Source organism: Triticum urartu, chromosome 1 (genome assembly GCF_003073215.2).
Source record: "Triticum urartu cultivar G1812 chromosome 1, Tu2.1, whole genome shotgun sequence".
Taxonomy (NCBI): Eukaryota; Viridiplantae; Streptophyta; class Magnoliopsida; order Poales; family Poaceae; genus Triticum; species Triticum urartu.
The window spans coordinates 351,250,573-351,273,343 of NC_053022.1; positions in this window are offsets into that span (position 1 = coordinate 351,250,573).

The window sequence follows — 22,771 nt, forward strand, 5'->3', positions numbered from 1 at the left end:
TTTGGAGAGTGATATTTAGTTAATTCGTTTTGCAGATGATTAATAGCTAAATTACTCAGGTCCATCATTTTATTTGAGAATTTTATGAGTTCCAGAAGTATACCTTTGATTCAGATTACTACAGATTGTTCTGTTTTTGACAGATTCTGTTTTTCATGTGTTGTTTACTTATTTTGATGAATCTATGGCTAGTAAAATAGTTTATAAACCATAGAAAGTTGGAATACAGTAGGTTTAACACCAATATAAATAAAGAATGAGTTCATTATAGTACCTTGAAGTGGTGGTTTACTTTCTTATACTAACGGAGCTTACGAGTTTTCTGTTAAGTTTTGTGTTGTGAAGTTTTTAAGTTTTGGGTAAAGATTCGATGGACTATGGAATAAGGAGTGGCAAGAGCCTAATCTTGGGGATGCCTAAGGCACCCCAAGGTAATATTCAAGGACAACCAAGAGCCTAAGCTTGGGGATGCCCCGGAAGGCATCCCCTATTTTGTCTTCGTTCATCGGTAACTTTACTTGGAGCTATATTTTTCTTCACCACATGATATGTGTTTTGCTTGGAGAATCAATTTATTTTGTTAGGATTTTCTTGCTGTTATTTATAACAATGTTTTGCATCTTTTATTCTAATAAAAGTGGCATTGATAACCTTTACTATGCCTATGTTACAAGTATACATGTTGCTGTTTGAAAACAGAAAGTTTACCGCTGTTGCAATAATTCCCTAGAAAAGTCAGAATGTGATAAAATGTTGAAACCTTTTGCATATTAAGCTTGGATAAATTTACTACAGTGGGAATTTTATTTCATAATTGTTGTAGCTGGCGAAGTATGGATGTTGCAGCATTCTTTACAGACTATCCTGTTTAGGCAGATTGCTGTTATGTTTGCATTGTTTGCATATGTTTGCTTCTTTAATGATTCTATTTGAGGATATGACTATTAAATATGCAGAGGCATTTAGTATGCAATGTTGAATAATAATTTTAGTGATTTACTACAGTAGAGAATGATAAGGTTTTTGCAATGGTTTGTACTAACTTATCTCACGAGTCCTTGTTGAGTTTTGTGTGAATGAAGCTTTTGAGATTTTGGGAGACCGTGATATGAGAGGAATTAAGGAGACACAAAATATCAAGCTTGGGGATGCCCAAGGCATCCCAAGATAATATTTCAAGAAGTCTCAAGCATCTAAGCTTGGGGATGCCCCGGTTGGCATCCCACCTTTCTTCTTCAACAACTATCGGTTAATATCGGTTGATCCTAAGTTTTTGCTTCTTCACATGATGTTTACTATTCTTAGATGTCATTTTATTTTGCTTTGCTTTCTGTTTGAATAGAATACCAAGATCTGAAATTATTAAATGTTAGAGAGTCTTCACATAGTTGCATAATTATTCAACTACTCATTGATCTTCACTTATATCCTTCGGAGTAGTCTATCATTTGCTCTAGTGCTTCACTTATACCTTTTAGAGCATGGTGGTAGTTTTATTTTGAAGAAATAGATGAACTCTCATGATTCACTTATATTATTTTGAGAGTCTTAAATAGCATGGTAATTTTCTTAAAATACTAATATGCTAGTTATTCAAGAATAATAAAAATTCTCTTATGAGTGTGTTGAATACTAAGAGAAGTTTGATGCTTGATGATTGTTTTGAGATATGGAGATGGTGATATTAGAGTCATGCTAGTTGAGTGGTTTATGAATTTGAGAGATACTTGTGTTGAAGTTTGTGATTCCCGTAGCATGCATGTATGGTGAACCGTTATGTAACGAAGTCGGAGCATGAGTTGTTTATTGATTGTCCTCCTTATGAGTGGCGGTCGGGGACGAGCGATGGTCTTTTCCTACCAATCTATCCCCCTAGGAGCATGCGCGTAATACTTTGCTTTGATAACTTGTAGATTTTTGCAATAAGTATATGAGTTCTTTATGACTAATGTTGAGTCCATGGATTATACACACTCTCACCCTTCCACCATTGCTAGCCTCTCTAGTACCGCGCAACTTTCGCCGGTACCATAAACCCACCATATACCTTCCTCAAAACAGCCACCATACCTACCTATTATGGCATTTCCATAGCCATTCCGAGATATATTGCCATGCAACTTTCCACCGTTCCGTTTATTATGACACGCTCCATCATTGTCATATTGCTAGCATGATCATGTAGTTGACATAGTATTTGTGGCAAAGCCAGCATTCATAATTCTTTCATACTTGTCACTCTTGATTCATTGCATATCCCGGTACACCGCTGGAGGCATCCATATAGAGTCATACTTTGTTCTAGTATCGAGTTGTATCATTGAGTTGTAACTAAATAGAAGTGTGATGATCATCATTCAAAGAGCATTGTCCCAAAAAAGGCCATAAAAAGAGAAGGCCTCTAATAGTAATAAATAAATAAAAAAGAATAAAAGGGGCAATGCTACTATCCTTTCTCCACACTTGTGCTTCAAAGTAGCACAATGATCTTTATGATAGAGAGTCTCTTGTTCTGTCACTTCCATATACTAGTGGGAATTTTTCATTATAGAACTTGGCTTGTATATTCCAACAATGGGCCTCCTCAAGTGCCATAGGTCTTCATGAGTAAGCAAGTTGGATGCACACCCACTAGTTTCTTTTGTTGAGCTTTCATACATTTATAGCTCTAGTGCATCCGTTGCATGGCAATCCCTACTCACTCACATTGATATCTATTGATGGGCATCTCCATAGCCCGTTGATACACCTAGTTGATGTGAGACTATCTTCCCCCTTTTTTGTCTTCTCCACAACCACCACTCTATTCCACCTATAGTGCCATATCCATGGCTCACGCTCATGTATTGCATGAAGATTGAAAAAGTTTGAGAACATCAAAAGTATGAAACAATTGCTTGGCTTGTCATCGGGGTTGTGCATGATTTAAATACTTTGTGTGGTGAAGATGGAGCATAGCCATACTATATGATTTTGTAGGGATAGCTTTCTTTAGCCATGTTATTTTGAGAAGACATAATTGCTTTGTTAGTATGCTTGAAGTATTATTATTTTTATGTCAATATTAAAATTTTGTCTTGAATCTTATGGATCTGAATATTCATGCCACAATTAAGAAGAATTGCATTGAAATTATGCCAAGTAGCACTCCACATCAAAAATTCTTTTTTATCATTTACCTACTCGAGGACGAGCAGGAATTAAGCTTGGGGATGCTTGATACGCTCCAACGTATCTATAATTTTTGATTGCTCGATGCTATATTATCTACTGTTTTAGGCAATATTGGGCTTTATTTTCCACTTTTATATTATTTTTGGGACTAACCTATTAACCGGAGGCCCAGCCCAGATTTGTTGTTTTATGCCTATTTCAGTGTTTTGAAGAAAAGGAATATCAGACGGAGTCAAAATGGAATGAAATCAACTTGAGAAGTTATTTTTGGAAGGAAACACACCTAATGGACTTGGACCCCACGTTAGAAGATACGGGAGCTGCCCATGAGGGTGGGGGCGCGCCCACCCCCCTAGGGCGCGCCCCCTATCTTGTGGGGCCCTCGTGGCACCCCTGACGTACCTCCTGCACCCATATATACCTACGTGACCTAAAACTTCCAGAACGCAAGATAGATCGGGAGTTCCGCCGCTAGAAGCCTCCGTAGCCACCAAAAGTCAATCGGGACCCTGTTCTGGCACCCTGCCGGAGGGGGGAACCCTCACCGGTGGCCATCTTCATCATCCCGGCGCTCTCCATGACGAGGAGGGAGTAGTTCTCCCTCGGGGCTAAGGGTATGTACCAGTAGCTATGTGTTTGATCTCTTGATTTGGCACGACCTTAATGTATCGCGAGCTTTGCTATTATAGTTGGATCTTATGTTTCTCCTCCCCCTCTTCTCTCTTGTAATGAATTGAGTTTTCCCCTTGAAGTAATCTTATCGGATTGAGTCTTTAAAGACTTGAGAACACTTGATGTATGTCTTGCCGTGGATATCTGTGGTGACAATGGGATACCATGTGCCACTTGATGTATGTTAAGGTGATCAACTTGCGGGTTTCGTGACATTGGGAACCTATGCATAGGGGTTGGCACACGTTTTTGTCGTGGTTCTCTTGTAGGTACTTTGGGGCACTCTTTGAGGTTCTATGTGTTGGTTGAATAGATGAATATGAGATTGTATGACGCATATCGTATAATCATACCCACGGATACTTGAGGTGACATTGGAGTATCTAGGTGACATTAGGGTTTTGGTTGATTTGTGTCTTAAGGTGTTATTCTAGTACGAACTCTAGGGCTGTTTGTGACACTTATAGGAATAGCCCAATGGATTGATTGGAAAGAATAACTTTGAGGTGGTTTCGTACCCTACCATAATCTCTTCGTTTGTTCTCCGCTATTAGTGACTTTGGGGTGACTCTTTGTTGCATGTTGAGGGATAGTTATGTGATCCAATTATGTTAGTATTGTTGAGGGAACTTACACTAGCGGAAGTATGAACCCTAGGCCCTATTTCCTATCATTGCAATACTGTTTTCGCTCACGTTTATCACTTGCTACCTTGCTGTTTTTATAATTTCAGATTACAAAAACTATTTTCTACTATCCATATTGCACTTGTATCACCATCTCTTCGCCGAACTAGTGCACCTATACAATTTACCATTGTATTGGGTGTGTTGGGGACACAAGAGACTCTTTGTTATTTGGTTGCAAGGTTGCTTGAGAGAGACCATCTTCATCCTATGCCTCCTACGGATTGATAAACGTTAGGTCATCCACTTGAGGGAAATTTTCTACTGTCCTACAAACCTCTGCACTTGGAGGCCCAACAACGTCTACAAGAAGAAGGTTGTGTAGTAGACATCACCTGCATCTACTACTATTACTCCACTCATCGACTGCTATCCAGCATGCATCTAGAGTATTAAGTTAAAAACAGAGTAACGCCTTAAGCAAGATGACATGATGTAGAGGGATAAACTCATGCAATATGATGAAAACCCCATCTTGTTATTCTCGATGGCAACAATACAATACGTGCCTTGCTGCCCCTACTGTCACTGGGAAAGGACACCGCAAGATTGAACCCAAAGCTAAGCACTTCTCCCATTGCAAGAAAGATCAATCTAGTAGGCCAAACCAAACTGATAATTCAAAGAGACATGCAAAGATAACCAATCATACATAAAAGAATTCAGAGAAGATTCAAATATTGTTCATAGATAGACTTGATCATAAACCCACAATTCATCGGTCTCAACAAACACACCGCAAAAAGAAGATTACATCAAATAATTCTCCACAAGAGAGGGGGAGAACATTGTATTGAGATCCAAAAAGAGAGAAGAAGCCATCTAGCTAATAACTAGGAACCGTAGGTCTGAGGTAAACTACTCACACTTCATCGGAGGGGCTATGGTGTTGATGTATAAGCCCTCCATGATCGATGCCCCCTCCGGCGGAGCTCCGGAACAGGCCCCAAGATGGGATCTCATGGATACAGAAAGTTGCGGCAGTGGAATTAGGTTTTTGGCTCTGTATCTGATCGTTTGGGGGTATGTAGGTATATATAGGAGGAAGGAGTACGTCGGTGGAGCAACAGGGGGCCCATGAGGGTGGAGGGCGCGCCTGGTGGGGGTAGGCGCACCCCCCTACCTCGTGGCCTCCTCTTTTGTGTCTTGTCATAGGGTCCAAGTCTCCTGGGTCTTGTTCGTTGAGAAAATCACGTTCCCGAAGGTTTCATTCCATATGGACTCCGTTTGATATTCCTTTTCTTCGAAACCCTAAAACAGGCAAAAAAACAACAATTCTGGGCTGGGCCTCTGGTTAATAGGTTAGTCCCAAAAATAATATAAAAGTGGATAATAAAGCCCAATAATGTCCAAAACAGTAGATAATATAGCATGGAGCAATCAAAAAATATAGATACGTTGGGGACGTATCAAGCATCCCCAAGCTTAATTCCTGCTCGTCCTCGAGTAGGTAAATGATAAAAACAGAATATTCAGATCCGAAAGATTCAAGTCAAAAGTTTAACATTGACATAAAAATAGTAATACTTAAAGCATACTAACAAAGCAATTATGTCTTCTCAAAATAACATGGCCAAAGAAAGTTATCCCTACAAAATCATATAGTCTGGCTATGCTCCATCTTCACCACACAAAATATTTAAATCATGCACAACCCTGATGACAAGTCAAGCAATTGTTTCATACTTTTGGTGTTCTCTAACTTTTTCAATCTTCACGCAATACATGAGCGTGAGCCATCGATATAGCACTATAGGTGGAATAGAATGGTGGTTGTGGAGAAGACAAAAAGGGAGAATATAGTCTCACATCAACTAGGCGTATCAACGGGCTATGGAGATGCCCATCAATAGATATCAACGTGAGTGAGTAGGGATTTCCATGCAACGGATGCACTAGAGCTATAAATGTACCATAATAGGTAGGTATGGTGGCTGTTTTGAGGAAGGTATATGGTAGGTGCATGATACCGGCGAAAGGTGCGCGGTATTAGAGAGGCTAGCAAAGGTGGAAGGGTGAGAGTGCGTATAATCCATGGACTCAACATTAGTCATAAAGAACTCATATACTTATTGCAAAAATCTAGAAGTTATCAAAGCAAAGTATTACGCGCATGCTCCTAGGGGGATAGATTGGTAGGAAAAGACCATCGCTCGTCCCCGACCGCCACTCATAAGGAAGACAATCAAAAAATAAATCATGCTCCGACTTCATCACATAACAGTTCACCATACGTGCATGCTACGGGAATCATAAACTTTAACACAAGTATTTCTCAAATTCACAACTACTATACTAGCACAACTTTAATATCACCATCTTCATATCTCAAAACAATTATCAAGCATCAAACTTCTCATAGTATTAAACACACTCACAAGAAAGTTTTATTATTAATCTTGTATACCAAGCATATTAGGATTTTAAGCAAATTACCATGCTATTTAAGACTCTCAAAATAATCTAAGTGAAGCATGAGAGATCAATAGTTTCAATAAAACGAATCCACCACCATGCTCTAAAAGATATAAGTGAAGTACTAGAGCAAAACTACATAACTCAAAAGATATAAGCGAAGCACATAGAGTATTCTAACAAATTCCAAATCATGTATGGCTCTCTCAAAAGGTGTGTACATAAAGTATTATTGTGGTAAACTAAAAAGTAAAGACTCAAATCATACAAGGCGCTCCAAGAAAAACACATATCATGTGGCGAATAAAAATATAGCTCCAAGTAAAGTTACTGATAGAAGTAGACGAAAGAGGGGATGCCTTCCGGGGCATCGCCAAGCTTTGGATTTTAGGTTTCCTTAGATTATCTTGGGGGTGCCATGGGCATCCCCAATCTTAGGCTCTTGCCACTCCTTGTTCCATAATCCATCAAATCTTTACCCAAAACTTGAAAACTTCACAACACAAAACTTAAAGTAGAAAATCTCGTGAGCTCTGTTAGCGAAAGAAAACAAAAGACCACTTCAAGGTACTATAATGAACTCATTCTTTATTTATATTGATGTTATACCTACTGTATTCCAACTTCTCTATGGTTTATAAACTATTTTACTAGCCATAGATTCATCAAAATAAGCAAACAACACACGAAAAACAGAACAGTCTGTAGTAATCTGTAGCTAGCGCAAGATCTGGAACCCCAAAAATTCTAAAATAAATTGCTGGACGTGAGTAATTTATCTATTAATCATCTGCAAAAATAATTAACTAAATATCACTTTCCAAATAAAAATGGGAGCAGTTCTCGTGAGCGCTAAAGTTTCTGTTTTTTACAGCAAGTGTAACAAGACTTTCCCCAAGTCTTCCCAACGGTTCTACTTGGCACAAACACTAATTAAACACAAAAAACACAACAAAAACAGAGTCTAGATAAATTATTTATTACTAAACAGGAGAAAAAAGCAAGGAATAAAAATAAAATTGGGTTGCCTCCCAACAAGCGCTATCGTTTAACGCCCCTAGCTAGGCATAACAAGCAAGGATAGATCTAGGTATTGCCATCTTTGGTAGGCAATTCTTCAATGAGGAATCTACCATCTTTAGGAATATATTTATTTTTATTGATTATCAAATTTTTAGGCAGAAGATCGAAAAAATCATTTGTAACAAATGGTTCCTTAATGATAGCAAAAAGATTGGGATGAACACTTATAGATTTGAGATCCGCAGTTTCCTTACTAGAGGATTCACCCTTATTCTTAGGAACATACATAAGCTTGGAAATTTTAGCAGGAGGACTTGGAGTGTTCTTTACGGAAGAAAAAGCGGTTCCCAAGTTGGTAATAATATCCTCAATTTTATCAATTCTAGTGGAATCGTGATTTATTTTCTCATTAACTATGGGTTCCTTCTCTTTAATATTTTTCAAAGTGACTCCTACTTTAGAACCATATTGAGAGATTCGGTTGTGGATCTTTTTATCCAAATTTTCAATTAACTCTATGGTAGCAACCTTATTTTCAATAATTTCAAGTCTTTGCATTACATGCTCCAAAGTTAATACAGTTCCATTAACCAAAAGAGGGGGTGAGCCAAACAAATCTATCATAGCATTACAAGAATCAAAAGTATGGCTACCCAAAAAGTTCCCTCCAGTAATAGTATCAAGGACATATCTGTGCCAAGGAGTAATGCCTACATAAAAATTGCGAAGAAGAACATAAGTAGATTGCTTCCTGGTGGATCTATTTTGAGCATTGCAATATACCAAGCATCTTTTAGATTTTCTCCTTCCCTTTGCTTAAAATTTAGAATTTCACTCTCGGGAAACAACGAAGAAGATAAGGGACTAGCCATAACGATAAGAAACGAACTAACACATAAGCAAACAAAAAGCAAGCGGGCAAATAGAGAAAGAGATGGAGGATAGAGAGAGAGGGCGAATAAAACAGCAAGGGTGAAGTGGGGGAGAGGAAAACGAGAGGCAAATGGCAAATAATGTAATGCGGGAGATAAGGGTATGTGATGGGTACTTGGTATGTTGACTTTCACGTAGACCTCCCCGGCAACGGCGCCAGAAATGGCTCATTGTCGGGAGTCAAATCTTGACTTGACTTGCGCGAACCTCCCCGGCAACGGTGCCAGAAATCCTTCTTGCTACCTCTTGAGCACTGCGTTGGTTTTCCCCGAAGAGGAAGGGATGATGCAGCAAAGTAGCGTAAGTATTTCCCTCAGTTTTTGAGAACCAAGGTATTAATCCAGTAGGAGGCTATGCGCGAGTCCCTCGTACCTACACAAACCAAATAAATCCTCGCAACCAACGCGAATAGGGGTTGTCAATCCCTACACGGCCACTTACGAGAGTGAGATCTAATAGATATGATAAGATAATATTTTTGGTATTTTTGTGATAAAGATGCAAAGTAAAATAAAGGAAAAGTAAAGAGTAAAGGAAATAACTAAGTAGTAGGAGATTAATATGATAAAGATAGACCCGGGGGCCATAGGTTTCACTAGTGGCTTCTCTCGAGAGCATAGGTATTCTACGGTGGGTGAACAAATTATTGTTGAGCAATTGACAGAATTGAGCATAGTTATGAGAATATCTAGGTATGGGCATGTATATAGGCATCACGTCCGAGACAAGTAGACCGACTCCTGCCTGCATCTACTACTATTGGTCCACTCATCGACCGCTATCCAGCATGCATCTAGAGTATTAAGTTGAAAAAAGTAACGCCTTAAGCAAGATGACATGATGTAGAGGGATAAACTCATGAAATATGATGAAAACCCCATCTTGTTATCCTCGATGGCAACAATACAATACGTGCCTTGCTGCCCCTACTGTCATTGGGAAAGGACACCGCAAGATTGAACCCAAAGCTAAGCACTTCTCCCACTGCAAGAAAGATCAATCTAGTAGGCCAAACCAAACTGATAATTCGAAGAGACTTGCAAATATAACCAATCATACATAAAAGAATTCAGAGAAGATTCAAATATTGTTCATAGATAGACTTGATCATAAACCCATAATTCATCGGTCTCAACAAACACATCGCAAAAAGAAGATTACATCGAATAGTTCTCCACAAGAGAGGGGGAGAACATTGTATTGAGATCCAAAAAGAGAGAAGAAGCCATCTAGCTAATAACTATGGACCCGTAGGTCTGAGGTAAACTGCTCACACTTCATCGGAGGGGCTATGGTGTTGATGTAGAAGCCCTCCGTGATCGATGCCCCCTCCGGCAGAGCTCCGGAACAGGCCCCAAGATGGGATCTTGTGGATACAGAAAGTTGCGGCGGTGGAATTAAGTTTTTGGCTCCGTATCTGATCGTTTGAGGGTACGTAGGTATATATAGGAGGAAGGAGTACGTCGGCGGAGCAACAGGGGGCCCATGAGGGTGGAGGGCGCGCCTGGTGGGGGTAGGCGCGCCCCCTACCTCGTGGCCTCCTCTTTTGTGTCTTGTCGTAGGGTCTAAGTCTCCTGGGTCTTGTTCGTTGAGAAAATCACGTTCCCGAAGGTTTCATTCCGTTTGGACTCCGTTTGATATTCCCTTTCTTTTAAACCCTAAACAGGCAAAAAAACAGCAATTCTGGGCTGGGCCTCCGGTTAATAGGTTAGTCCCAAAATAATATAAAAGTGGATAATAAAGCCCAATACTGTCCAAAACAGTAGATAATATAGCATGGAGCAATAAAAAATTATAGATATGTTGGAGAGAATCAGTTGCTCAAGCAATCATCAAAAGAGGATCCATAAACGGAGAAATCGTCCATGAAAATCTCACAAATCTTTTCACAGAAGTCAGAGAATATAGCCATCATGCATCTTTGAAAGGTAGCAGGTGCATTACAGAAACCAAAAGGCATATGTCTATAAGCAAAAGTACCGAAAGGGCAAGTAAAAGTGGTCTTTGCTTGATCATCAGCTGACATAGGTATTTGAGAGAAGCCAGAGTAACCATCTAGAAAGCAAAAATGTGTATGTTTGGATAATCTTTCTAGCATTTGATCAATGAAAGGCAAAGGGTAATGATCTTTTTTAGTAGATTTATTCAATTTGCGAAAATCAATTACCATCTTATAAGTTGTAATAATTCTTTGTGGAATCAATTCATCTTTATCATTAGGAACGACAGTAATACCTCCCTTCTTAGGGACACAATGGACAGGACTTACCCACTAACTATCAGTAACAGGATAAATTATACCTGCCTCAAGGAGCTTTAATATTTCCTTTCTTACCACTTCTTTCATCTTAGGATTCAACTGTCGTTGGTGATCAATAACTGGTTTGGCATCTTTCTCCAAATTTATTTTGTGTTGACGTAGAGTGGGACTAATGCCCTTAAGATCATCAAGAGTATATCCAATAGCAGCGCGGTGCTTCTTCAGAGTTTTAAATAATTTTTCTTCCTCCTTCTCTGAAAGGTTAGGACTAATAATAACATGATATATCTTCTTTTCATCAAGATAAGCATATTTAAGAGTATCAAGTAATGGTTTAAGCTCAAACATGGGATCACCCTTGGGTGGAGGAGGATCCCCTAGGATTTCAACAGGCAAGTTGTGTTTCAGAATAGGTTCCTGTTTAAAGAATACTTCATCTATTTCCCTTCTTTCATTCATGAACATATCATTTTCATGGTGTAGCAAATATTGTTCTAAAGGATTAGTAGGAGGCACGGCAATAGAAGCAAGACCAATAATTTCATCTTTACTAGGCAATTCCTCATCACGGGGTTGTCTACGAAACTTAGCAAAATTAAACTCATGAGACATATCCCCTAAACCAACAGAAACAATATCCTTACTGCAGTCTATCTTAGCATTAACAGTATTCAAGAAGGGTCTACCAAATATAATGGGACAAAAGCTATCTTGTGGGGAACCAAGAACAAGAAAATCAGCAGGGTATTTAACTTTCCCGCACAAGACTTCAACATCTCTAACAATCCCAATCGGTGAAATAGCATCTCTATTGGCAAGCTTAATGGTAACATCGATATCTTCTATCTCAGCAGGTGCAATATCATGCACAATTTCTTTATATAAGGAATGAGGTATTGCACTTGTACTAGCACCCATATCACATAACCCATGATAGCAATGATCTCCTATTTTAACAGAAATAATAGGCATGCCTACAACAGGTCTATGTTTATTTTTAGTATCAGGTCTAGCAATTCTAGCAGTCTCATCGTAGAAGTAAATAACATGCCCATCAATATTATCGGCCAAGAGGTCTTTAACCATAGCAATATTGAACCTCAACTTTAACTTGCTCAGGGGGTTTGTGTGTCCTAATATTACTTTTGTTGACTACAGTTGAAACTTTAGCATGATCCTTTATTCTAACAGGGAAAGGTGGTTTCTCAACATAAGCAGTAGGAACAACATGATTATTATAAGTGATAGTCTTTTCTTCAACTTTAATAGGTGCAACTACTTTTTCTTCAATGGGAGGATTATATTTAAACCACTTCTCCTTAGGGAGATCAACATGAGTAGCAAAGGATTCACAAAAGGAAGCTACTATCTCAGAGTCAAGTCCATATTTAGTGCTAAATTCACGAAATGCATCAGTATCCATAAAAGATTTAACACAATCAAACTTAGGTGTTATACCTGACTCCTTACTTGCGTTTAATTCTTTCCAATAAATCCCATTTGAATTCAATAGTCTTCATCATAAAAGATCCATTACAAGAAGTATCGAGCATGGAGCGATTACTGAGAGAAAGTCAAGCATAATTTTTTTTGAATAATCATTTCTCTTGAGAGCTCATGATTGGGGCATGAATATAACATTGACTTAAGCCACCCCCAAGCTTGAGAGATGCTTTCTCTTTCGCGAGGCCAAAAATTATATATATAATTACGATCACGATGAACAAGATGCATAGGATAAAACTTCTGGTGAAATTCCAATTTCAATCGCTTATAGTCCAATGATCCCATATCATCACATAGTCTATACCATATCAATGCATCTCCCTTCAAAGATAAAGGGAAAACCTTTGATACGTCTCCATCGTATCTACTTTTCCAAACACTTTTGCCCTTGTTTTGGACTCTAACTTGCATGATTTGAATGGAACTAACCCGGACTAACGCTGTTTTCAGCAGAATTGCCATGGTTTTATTTTTGTGCAGAAATAAAAGTTCTCAGAATGACCTGAAAATCAACGGAGAATTATTTTGGAATATATAAAAAATACAGGAAGGAAGATCCACGTCAGGGGGGGCTCCACCTATCCATGAGGGTGGGGGCGCGCCCTACCCCCTGGGGGCGCCCCCTGCCTCATGGCCCCCCTGACTTTCCACCGACCTCAACCTTGACTCCATATATTCACTTTCGGGGAGAAAAAAAACCAATGAGAAGGATTCATCATGTTTTACGATATGGAGCCGCTGCCAAGCCCTAAACTCTCTTGGGAGGGTTGATCTGGACTCCGTTCGGGGCTCCGGAGAGGGGAATCCGTCGCCATCATCATCATCATCATCAACCATCCTCCATTACTAGTTTCATGATGCTCACCGCCGTGCGTGAGTAACTTCATCGTAGGCTTGCTGGACGGTGTTGGGTTGGATGAGATTTATCATGTAATCGAGTTAGTTTTGTTAGGGTTTGATCCCTAGTATCCACAATGTTCTGAGATTGATGTTGCTATGACTTTGCTATGCTTAATGCTTGTCACTAGGGCCCGAGTGCCATGATTTCAGATCTGAACCTATTATGTTTTCATCAATATATGAGAGTTCTTGATCCTACCTTGCAAGTCTATAGTCACCTACTATGTGTTATGATCCGACAACCCCGAAGTGACAATAATCAGGACCACTCCCGGTGATGACCGTAGTTTGAGGAGTTCATGTATTCACTATGTGTTAATGCTTTGGTCCGGTACTATATTAAAAGGAGGCCTTAATATCCCTTAGTTTCCAATATGACCCCACTGCCATGGGAGGGTAGGACAAAAGATGTCATGCAAGTTCTTTTCCATAAGCACGTATGACTATAATCGGAATACATGCCTACATTACATTGATGAACTGGAGCTAGTTCTATGTCACCCTAGGTTATGACTGTTACATGATGAACCGCATCCGGCATAATTCTCTATCACCGATCCATTGCCTACGAGCTCTCCATGTATTGTTCTTCACTTATTTACTTTTCCGTTGCTATTGTTACAATCACTACGAAACACCAAAATATTACTTTTGCTACCGTTACCTTTTACCATCGTTACCACTACTATCATATTACTTTGCTACTAAACACTTTGCTGCAGATATTAAGTTTCCATGTGTGGTTGAATTGACAACTCAGCCGCTAATACTTGATAATATTGTCAGCGTTCTGGGAACGGGGGTCCCCAGACTTGCCTGCCTGCGGCCTGCGGCGTGGCTCAAACGGGGGCCCAGCGCGGCCCATCTTCATCAACACAGACCCAAGACCCTCGCGAGGGGCCAAGCCTCGCGGGGCGGACGACATGGAGCTTCCTCAGGCATGGCCTCATCAGGCTGGCTCGCGAGGAGGCGGAGAGATCAAGGCGGGGTACCTCACGAGGTGCCCGTGACGCATGCCATGACGACCAAAGGCGCCAGGCGGGCGCCAGCCGTGCAGTGTCCCCCTTTCCTCTTTGGTGCAAAGGGAGCAAGCGCAGGTGAGAGCATCAAGCAAAGGCACCCATTTCAGTGCAACGAGACCAAGACCAGTCCAACGGCAGGGAGGAAGTCATTGTGGAGCCCAAGCCAGCGTCACCACCAGAGCCTTTGGCAGGCGAGGACCAACTTTAGTCAGGATAAGTGTACCAGATGTTCCCCTTCAAAATGGCCAATTGTTGGCGCCCTTCCCGCTCAATATTTGGGAAGAGGCCCAGGGCCTTTGCCTATAAATAGGACTAGCCACCCCCAGGGTAGAGGGGCAATCAAGAAGGGAGAATCTAGAAGCCAAGAGAGAAACAAGCTAGGATAGGATCGAGTAGCATCACAGAGAGAGAGAGAGAGAAGGGCGACTGAACTCCTCCCAGCAGTTCATCCCCCCAGCCAAGAACAGACCCTCGTGAGGCTATTCTTCCTTGTACTGCTCATCATCATCAGCCCAAGAGGCAATCCACCACACACTGGAGTAGGGTATTACACCACAACGGTGGCCCGAACTAGTATAAACCCTGTGTCCCTTGTGCTGTTCTTTCCATAGCTTAGATCTTAGCGAGGCGGAGGGGTGCAGGTAGGTAGAAGGCGAAATCTCCATGCGCACCCCAGTGTTCGAACCTCAAGGGTCTGCTGGAACCCGAAATCCGACATTTGGCGTGCCAGGTAGGGGTGCGCCGGAATTCATCTTCCACCACCCCGTTCTCCTCCGACCACCGCGTCCATGTCTAACGCTCGTCGGGCCCGCGCCGAGCGCCGGGCCGCTCTCGCTTCCCGCGTCGCCCAGACGGCTCCTGTCGGCGGGCGTCCTCGCCGTTCCCCATCACCTGCCGTCAACGCCGCCACCGGCCCGGCGGGGAACAAGCAGCAAGCGTCGTCTCAGGATCCGTCCGTGCGGCAAGACGGCCGCACCGCTACTCCCTCGCTCACCCCAGCTGGTTCTTCGTCCCGCGCGCTCCGCGCACCCATGGAGGCTCGAGCTGCGCTCATCGCGGCAAACGAGCTCCTGCGCTACCGTCCCATCGACGACGTCTACGAAGAATGGCTTGACCGCGTCGCCGAGCTCGTCCGCGCCGCAGGGGGCTCTCCTGCGCCGTCCGTTCCGCTACACCGCACCCCGCCCCGCGCGGGCGACGAAGCTCCGGGGGCGCCCCAGCCGCCTCCTCCTCAAGGCGCCATGGCTCCAAGGCGTGTGGCCCCTGGGCGGAACCTGCTCCGTCAGGTGCCAGCGCGGCAAGAGCAGAGCTGCCAAGAAGTCCCTCGCCCGCAAGAAGCTGCCCAGGCGCTCCCTGCTCCAGCACGTCGCGACCATGCTCCAGCTCCCACACGTCAAGACCCCGCACTGCTCCCAGCTGCAACGCGTGGGGACATGCAAGACCAAGCTCTCCGTCACCCAAGGCCTCCCGTGGCCACAGCAGGCTGCCGTGCCTTCACCACCGAGCTATGTAGCGTCGCGTGGCCCGACAAGTTCAAGCCAGACCCGCCTCCTCGTTACGACGGCACGGCCGACCCTGCGGAGTTCCTCCAGCTCTATGAGCTGGGCATCGAAGCTGCCAACGGAGACGAGAAGGTCATGGCGAACTGGTTTCCCATGGCGCTCAAGGATGGGGCCCGCACCTGGCTCCTGAACCTGGCTCCAGGCACGATCTCCTCCTGGGACGAGATGCGCACCTGCTTCATCGCCAACTTCCAAGGTACTCGCGACCGGCCACCCGCCGTGAGCGACATGCGCCGCATCAAGCAACAACCCGGAGAGACCCTGCAGAAGTACATCCAGCGCTTCAACAATGCATGCCTCAAGATTCCCAAGGTGACCGAGGAGGCCATCATCTCAGCCTTCTCCGACGGCGTGCGCGATGTCAAGATGAAGGAGGAGCTGGCGATGCATGAAGACCTGTGCACTTCCTTGGAGTTGTTCAACTTGGCAACCAAGTGCGCTAGGGATGAGGAAGGGCGTCTCTCCCTCCTCGAGCTGCCTGCCGCAGACCCAGAAGAGAAGAAGCCCAAGGCCAAGGATGTGAAGCGCAAGGGGGCTGCTGTGCTCGCGGCAGAACCAGACACCAAGCGGGGCAGAGATCAGCCCGAATCTTCCAAGGGCAGTCGGTACTGTGTGTACCACGACCTCCACACCCACAACACCAACGAATGTCAAGATCTCCGAGCCGTGCGAGAAGGAAGGATCGGACGTCACCCCGAACACGGTGACCGGGGCTATGGTCGAGGAGGAGGAAGGAACGCAGGACGCTGGGAAGACCGCTGCCCACGCCAAGGGTGGCGTGATCGACCTCGCGAGGATCGCTGGCAAGACCCGCCTCGCGAGGGAGACTGGAGGGATCAGCCTTATGAGGATCGCCTGCAAGGCAACGCAGGCCTCCCTCCGCTGCCGCCGCAACCAAGGAGAAACGAGGACCGCCATCAGGACGAGGGGGCTGGGGGCTTCCAGGAGCCACGCGCGATCGCCTGCATCCTGGGCGGGGCTCAAGCCCCAGCCTCTCAACGCATCTTCAAGCAGTTCACCCGCGAAGTGAATGCAGTCCTCCCCAAGCTCGAAGCCACGCGCCCTCTCAGGTGGTCGGTGTGCGCCATCACGTTCAGCTCAGCAGATCAGCTCAAGTGTGCGGCCACAGCCGGAGTCCTCCCGATGCTTTGTTCCCCAATCATCAGCAACATGGTGGTCACTAGGACCCTCATCGATGGCGGGGCAGGGCTCAACGTCCTGTCCGTGGAAACATTCAACAATCTCCAAGTGCCCTACAACCAGCTTCAGCCAACCAAGCCTTTCTCCGGAGTCACCGACGGCTCCACGGTCCCGATTGGGCAGGTCTGCCTCCCTGTCACCTTCGGGGCACGCGACAACTACCGCACTGAGCTCATCGACTTCGACGTCGCTCACATTCGCCTGCCGTACAACACCATCCTTGGGTACCCAGCGCTGGCCAAGTTCATGGCGGTAAATCACCACAGCTACAACATCCTCAAGATGCCAGGAAGTGGCGGAGTCATCACGGTGCCTTGTGAAGAGAAGGACGCGGTGTGTTCCCTGGAACGAGCCTTTCAGGCCGCATCGCTGGAAGACCCGGATTGCGGAAGCAGGAGGCTTCCCGAGACCGCCCCCAGGAAGAAGAAGACATCGTCCGGCCCGGCCCCTCAGGAGGCAGGCCCCTCAGGGCCCGCGCCTGCCCAGGGGGAACCTCCTTCCATCGCGTAGGAAAGCGCGCCCGGCGCCCTCCTTAGGCAGGGCTCGGGGGCTCTCCCCTGGAGGGCCACCGACCTGGCTAAGGTCACGAGGGAGGCGCTTGGGCACCACATGGAGGCGTGTTTCGAAGCACGTTTCCCTCAAGAAGGAGTAAGGCAAGGAGAGCCAGACCCTCAGGAGTTTGTCAGCAAGGCCATTCAGGAGCTACAAGATTCATGAGTCATGAAAGGCGGCCGCCGCCTCCCAGCTGTGGCTCCCCATCCAGGCGAGGATGGTGGGCTGCGCGTCTGCATCGACATACAAGGGCTTAATCGAGTCGCCTCTCTGGAGCGCCTCTGGCCCTCGCGAGTGGGGCGCTGCGAAGGTCCACCCCACAACTACGTTCGCATGCCTTACGGCTTGCCAAACGCGGCTGCCACGTACTAGCGCCTCATGAGGGGCATCATGGAGGCTCAAGAAGCCAGGCGTTCCGCAGCCCTGGCGGAGATGGAGATGGTCCGCGAGGAGCCACCAGCGCCTCCGGAGCCTCCCTAGGCCCCTGGGCCTGGGGGCTCATGAGGATCGGCTTCCGCAGCCCACCGAGTCTGCTACACCAACACTCCTTCATCCTCAACATCATCAGGTGACATCTTTCAAGTTTCATTTCCAGCTGGGAGCGCCCCCCAGGGCTGCATTATTCCCAGGCCGCGTGGGTCCGTCCCTGCGGCATGTATCCCTTTTATTTCATGTTGTTAGCTTACCTTGTTGGGGGCGCCCCACGGGCTTCATCATCCCCAAGTCGCCCGGGCCTGACCCAGTGATGTACGCCTTCCTAGCATCTATTTGAATGAATCCACTCCTTCGCGGCTAATGTGTTTGACCTAGTTGCCCGCTCAACTTACGCCAACTGACGGAGCTGCTCCCAAATGGCACGACGCTTGCGCATGGGTCCATCCCTGCAACGCCGACAAACCCGAATGGCTGAGCTCTGGCCGCGGCAGCCCCGCATGGCGCCACCTTGTCAAGCCTTCAGTGCCTCATCGCCCCTCGGAAGCAACCAACGGCTGACTGTCAATTGTCATGGCAACCCCTCGTTCTTTCTATGATGGGTCTACAGGATCTCCTAAAGGAGCTGCGTCAGGCGAGGCCCTTGCGGTGTCTCCTTCACTCTCATCCGCACGAACCGCTTGCACGTTAAAGGGGGGTGCCTGAGCATCGCGACTCAGGGCTCCTACTGGCTCTCCAGCCCTCACCCTCTGGCCTTGTCCACGGCATCGCGACCTAGCATACCAGTGACGGCTGAGACTCGCTCGAGGGCCGGGACCCGAGGACGTAGAGCAGAAAGGGGAGCAAAGGCAAGAGGGGAGGGACACACGAGGACCTCGCCGAGCAACCTCACGCCTGCCGATGCACGGACCCGGCGACACACCAGAGAGCGGTCCCTGATTCTTGAGATAAGTCACCACCCGGAAGCACCAGCTACTGTGGCACCATCCCTGCACCTAATGCAATCCCGTGTTAGCGACGCCGCTCTCCTTTCTCACCAAACGACGGCTGCTTGAGCGCCAAAGGGGACCTCCTGAGCATCGCGACTCAGGGGCTCTTACCGGACCCCGGGTCGCTCACCTCCTGGCCTTGACCATGGCATCGCGACCTGGCATACCAGCGACGGCTGAAGCAGCCTTGGGACTGGGACCTGTCGGCGCACAGCACCAAGCCCTCGTGAGGTTCGAAAGGGAGAACTGAGCTAAGATGGAATGAGCAACTCGCACAATTCTACGACAAGGGTTATATTAACAAACAGGATCACATGCACCTTACAAGCCCCCACGGGATGCGTCTTTGATTCCTTGCAGGGAACAGATCCTAAAAGGACGCTAACTACACGCGCCCCTGCAAAAGAAGCCATCGTCAACAGCGGGCCGTCAAGCACCGGCACCAACCCCATCCAGATCAGAGTCGGTGACGGCCTGACGAGCCCGCCCAGCTCCAGGAGCGGCACCGGCTCGGGGGCTCGTAGCTGTCGTCGCTCGTCTCCGGAGTCGCGAAGAGCTCACCGGAGTCGCTGGACCCTCCGACGCCTGAGCAGCCGCCAAGGGAGCGGTCGGCGGGCCCAGTCCTCGCCGTAGGAGGGTCCCGACCACCTCTCCTGGGGCAGCACTCCAGCCGGCGCCCGTTCGCATCGAAGACCTTGAAGAACATCACCGAAGCACCGTCGTGCTCCAAGTGGATCGCGAAGGCGCCTCTTGTCCTGCAAACCCGGGCGATTTCGCTCCAGCCTCGAGTCATGAAGACCTCGCCCGGGGCAACGACCGCGACCTCTGCCTCGGCCGCGAGGGTGCTGCAGCCGGCGTGCTGCAGCCAAAGCTCCAGGATTTCTCCCTACGGGATGATGGAGGCGAAGAAGGGAGGAAGGCGAATCCAAGAATGAGGAGGCATGGCGGCGTGGAGCACGAACTCTCGGGAGGAGCCCTCGGTGTGGACCCCAGGGGGACGACCCACACCTTCATGACCTGTCGGCGCCGACGGCGGCGCCGCCCGTGGCGATCGGCATCGACTCCTTCAGAGCCCTCGATGTGGGCATACAAGGGAAGCGGGAACCCCGGCGGTGGCCGCTCGCACCAGGGCCTTGACACCACCTGATGGGCCCCCTCATCCCAGCCGTGGAGGGCGAGCCGTTTCTTCAGCGGGAGCGGGTCTGGTTCCTCTCGGGGAGCCTTTCCCTTCTATGCCGCCGAGAACCGGCGGATCGGAGCCATCGCAGGAAGACGGAGCAAGGACCGGGAAGAAGGAGAAGCAAGAAGGGATGGACTGGAAGGGCGCGCGCCGTTCCGTACTTATGGCCGGCGAAGGCCAACCGCCGACCTCCACGATCGTAGGTAATCATGACCCGCTTTGCATGCAGGGACTTGTCCAATCCGTGCAGTTGCCGAGGCGCCATGGGGAAGTGGAGACGCCCACGTCCAATCAACCGCCACGCGGCGCCCAAGGCCGCAGGCTGTTAGGGCCCGCGGCGCTTCACTCTTGCCCTTTCGCCTCCCTGCACGGCCAAGTCCGGGCGCGCCTTGGGCCCGGGGGCTACTGTCGGCATTCTGGGAACGGGGGTCCCCAGACTTGCCTGCCTGCGGCCTGCGGCGTGGCTCAAAAGGGGGCCCAGCGCGGCCCATCTTCATCAACACAGACCCAAGACCCTCGCGAGGGGCCAAGCCTCGCGAGGCGGACGACACGGAGCTTCCTCAGGCACGGCCTCGTGAGGCTGGCTCGCGAGGAGGCGGAGAGATCAAGGCGGGTACCTCACGAGGTGCCTGTGACGCAAGCCATGACGACCAAAGGCGCCAGGCGGGCGCCAGCCGCGCAGTGTCCTCCTTTCCTCTTTGGTGCAAAGGGAGCAAGCGCAGGCGAGAGCATCAAGCAAAGGCACCCATTTCAGTGCAACGAGACCAAGACCAGTCCAACGGCAGGGAGGAAGTCATTGTGGAGCCCAAGCCAGCGTCACCACCAGAGCCTTTGGCAGGCGACGACCAACTTTAGTCAGGATAAGTGTACCAGATGTTCCCCTTCAAAATGGCCAATTGTTGGCGCCCTTCCCGCTCAATATTTGGGAAGAGGCCCAGGGCCTTTTCCTATAAATAGGACTAGCCGCCCCCAGGGTAGAGGGGCAATCAAGAAGGGAGAATCTAGAAGCCAAGAGAGAAACAAGCTAGGATAGGATCGAGTAGCATCACACACAGAGAGAGAGAAGGGCGACTGAACTCCTCCCAGCAGTTCATCCCCCCAGCCAAGAACAGACCCTCGCGAGGTTGTTCTTCCTTGTACTGCTCATCATCATCAGCCCAAGAGGCAATCCACCACACCACACACTGGAGTAGGGTATTACACCACAACGGTGGCCCGAACCAGTATAAACCCTGTGTCTCTTGTGCTGTTGTTTCCATAGCTTAGATCTTAGCGAGGCGGAGGGGTGCAGGTAGGTAGAAGGCGAAATCTCCGCGCGCACCCCATTGTTCGAACCTCAAGGGTCTGCCGGAACCCGAAATCCGACAAATATTCTTTGGCTCCCCTTGTGTCGAATCAATAAATTTGGGTTGAATACTCTACCCTAGAAAACTGTTGCGATCCCCTATACTTGTGGGTTATCAAGACTATTTTCTGGCGCCGTTGCCGGGGAGCATAGCTCTATTCTTTGAGTCACTTGGGATTTATATCTACTTATCTTTATGAAGAACTTTAAAGATCCAAGAACCAAGATTTATCCCTCAACTACAAGGGGAGGTAAGGAACTGCCATCTAGCTCTGCACTTGATTCACCTTCTATTTTGAGTAAGCTTCGACACCTACACCTGCTATTCATTCTGATATGCCGCATGTTATTGATGATGCCACTTCTGCTATGCATGATACTTATGATGAAACTACTTCTATGCTTGATACTACTGTGCCACTTGGTGAATTTCTTGATGAACAACTTGCTAGGGCTAGAGAGAATGAAATTATTGAAATTGATAATATTGATGAATGTAATGATGAAGATTCTCCCCCTATATATGAATTACGTGTTGTGCCTAAGGGCTATGTTATGGATGAAGAAACAGCTAGAGATTTTCTTGATTGCAATGATAGGAGTGATCTTAAGAAATTATTAGCTAAGCTGAAACAAAAAACTTTGAATGCTAGAATGAAATATGATCCTGCTTATGCTACTTCACATATGTTTGTTACTGATAAGGATTATGATTTCTCTGTTGATCCTGAGATAATTAGTTTAGTTGAATCTGATCCTTTCTATGGCTATGAATCTGAAACTGTTGTGGCACATCTTACTAAATTAAATGATATAGCCGCCCAGTTCACTAATGATGAGAAAACTCACCATTATTATATCCTTAAATTATTTCCGTTCTCATTAAAGGGTGATGCTAAGATATGGTTTAATTCTCTTGA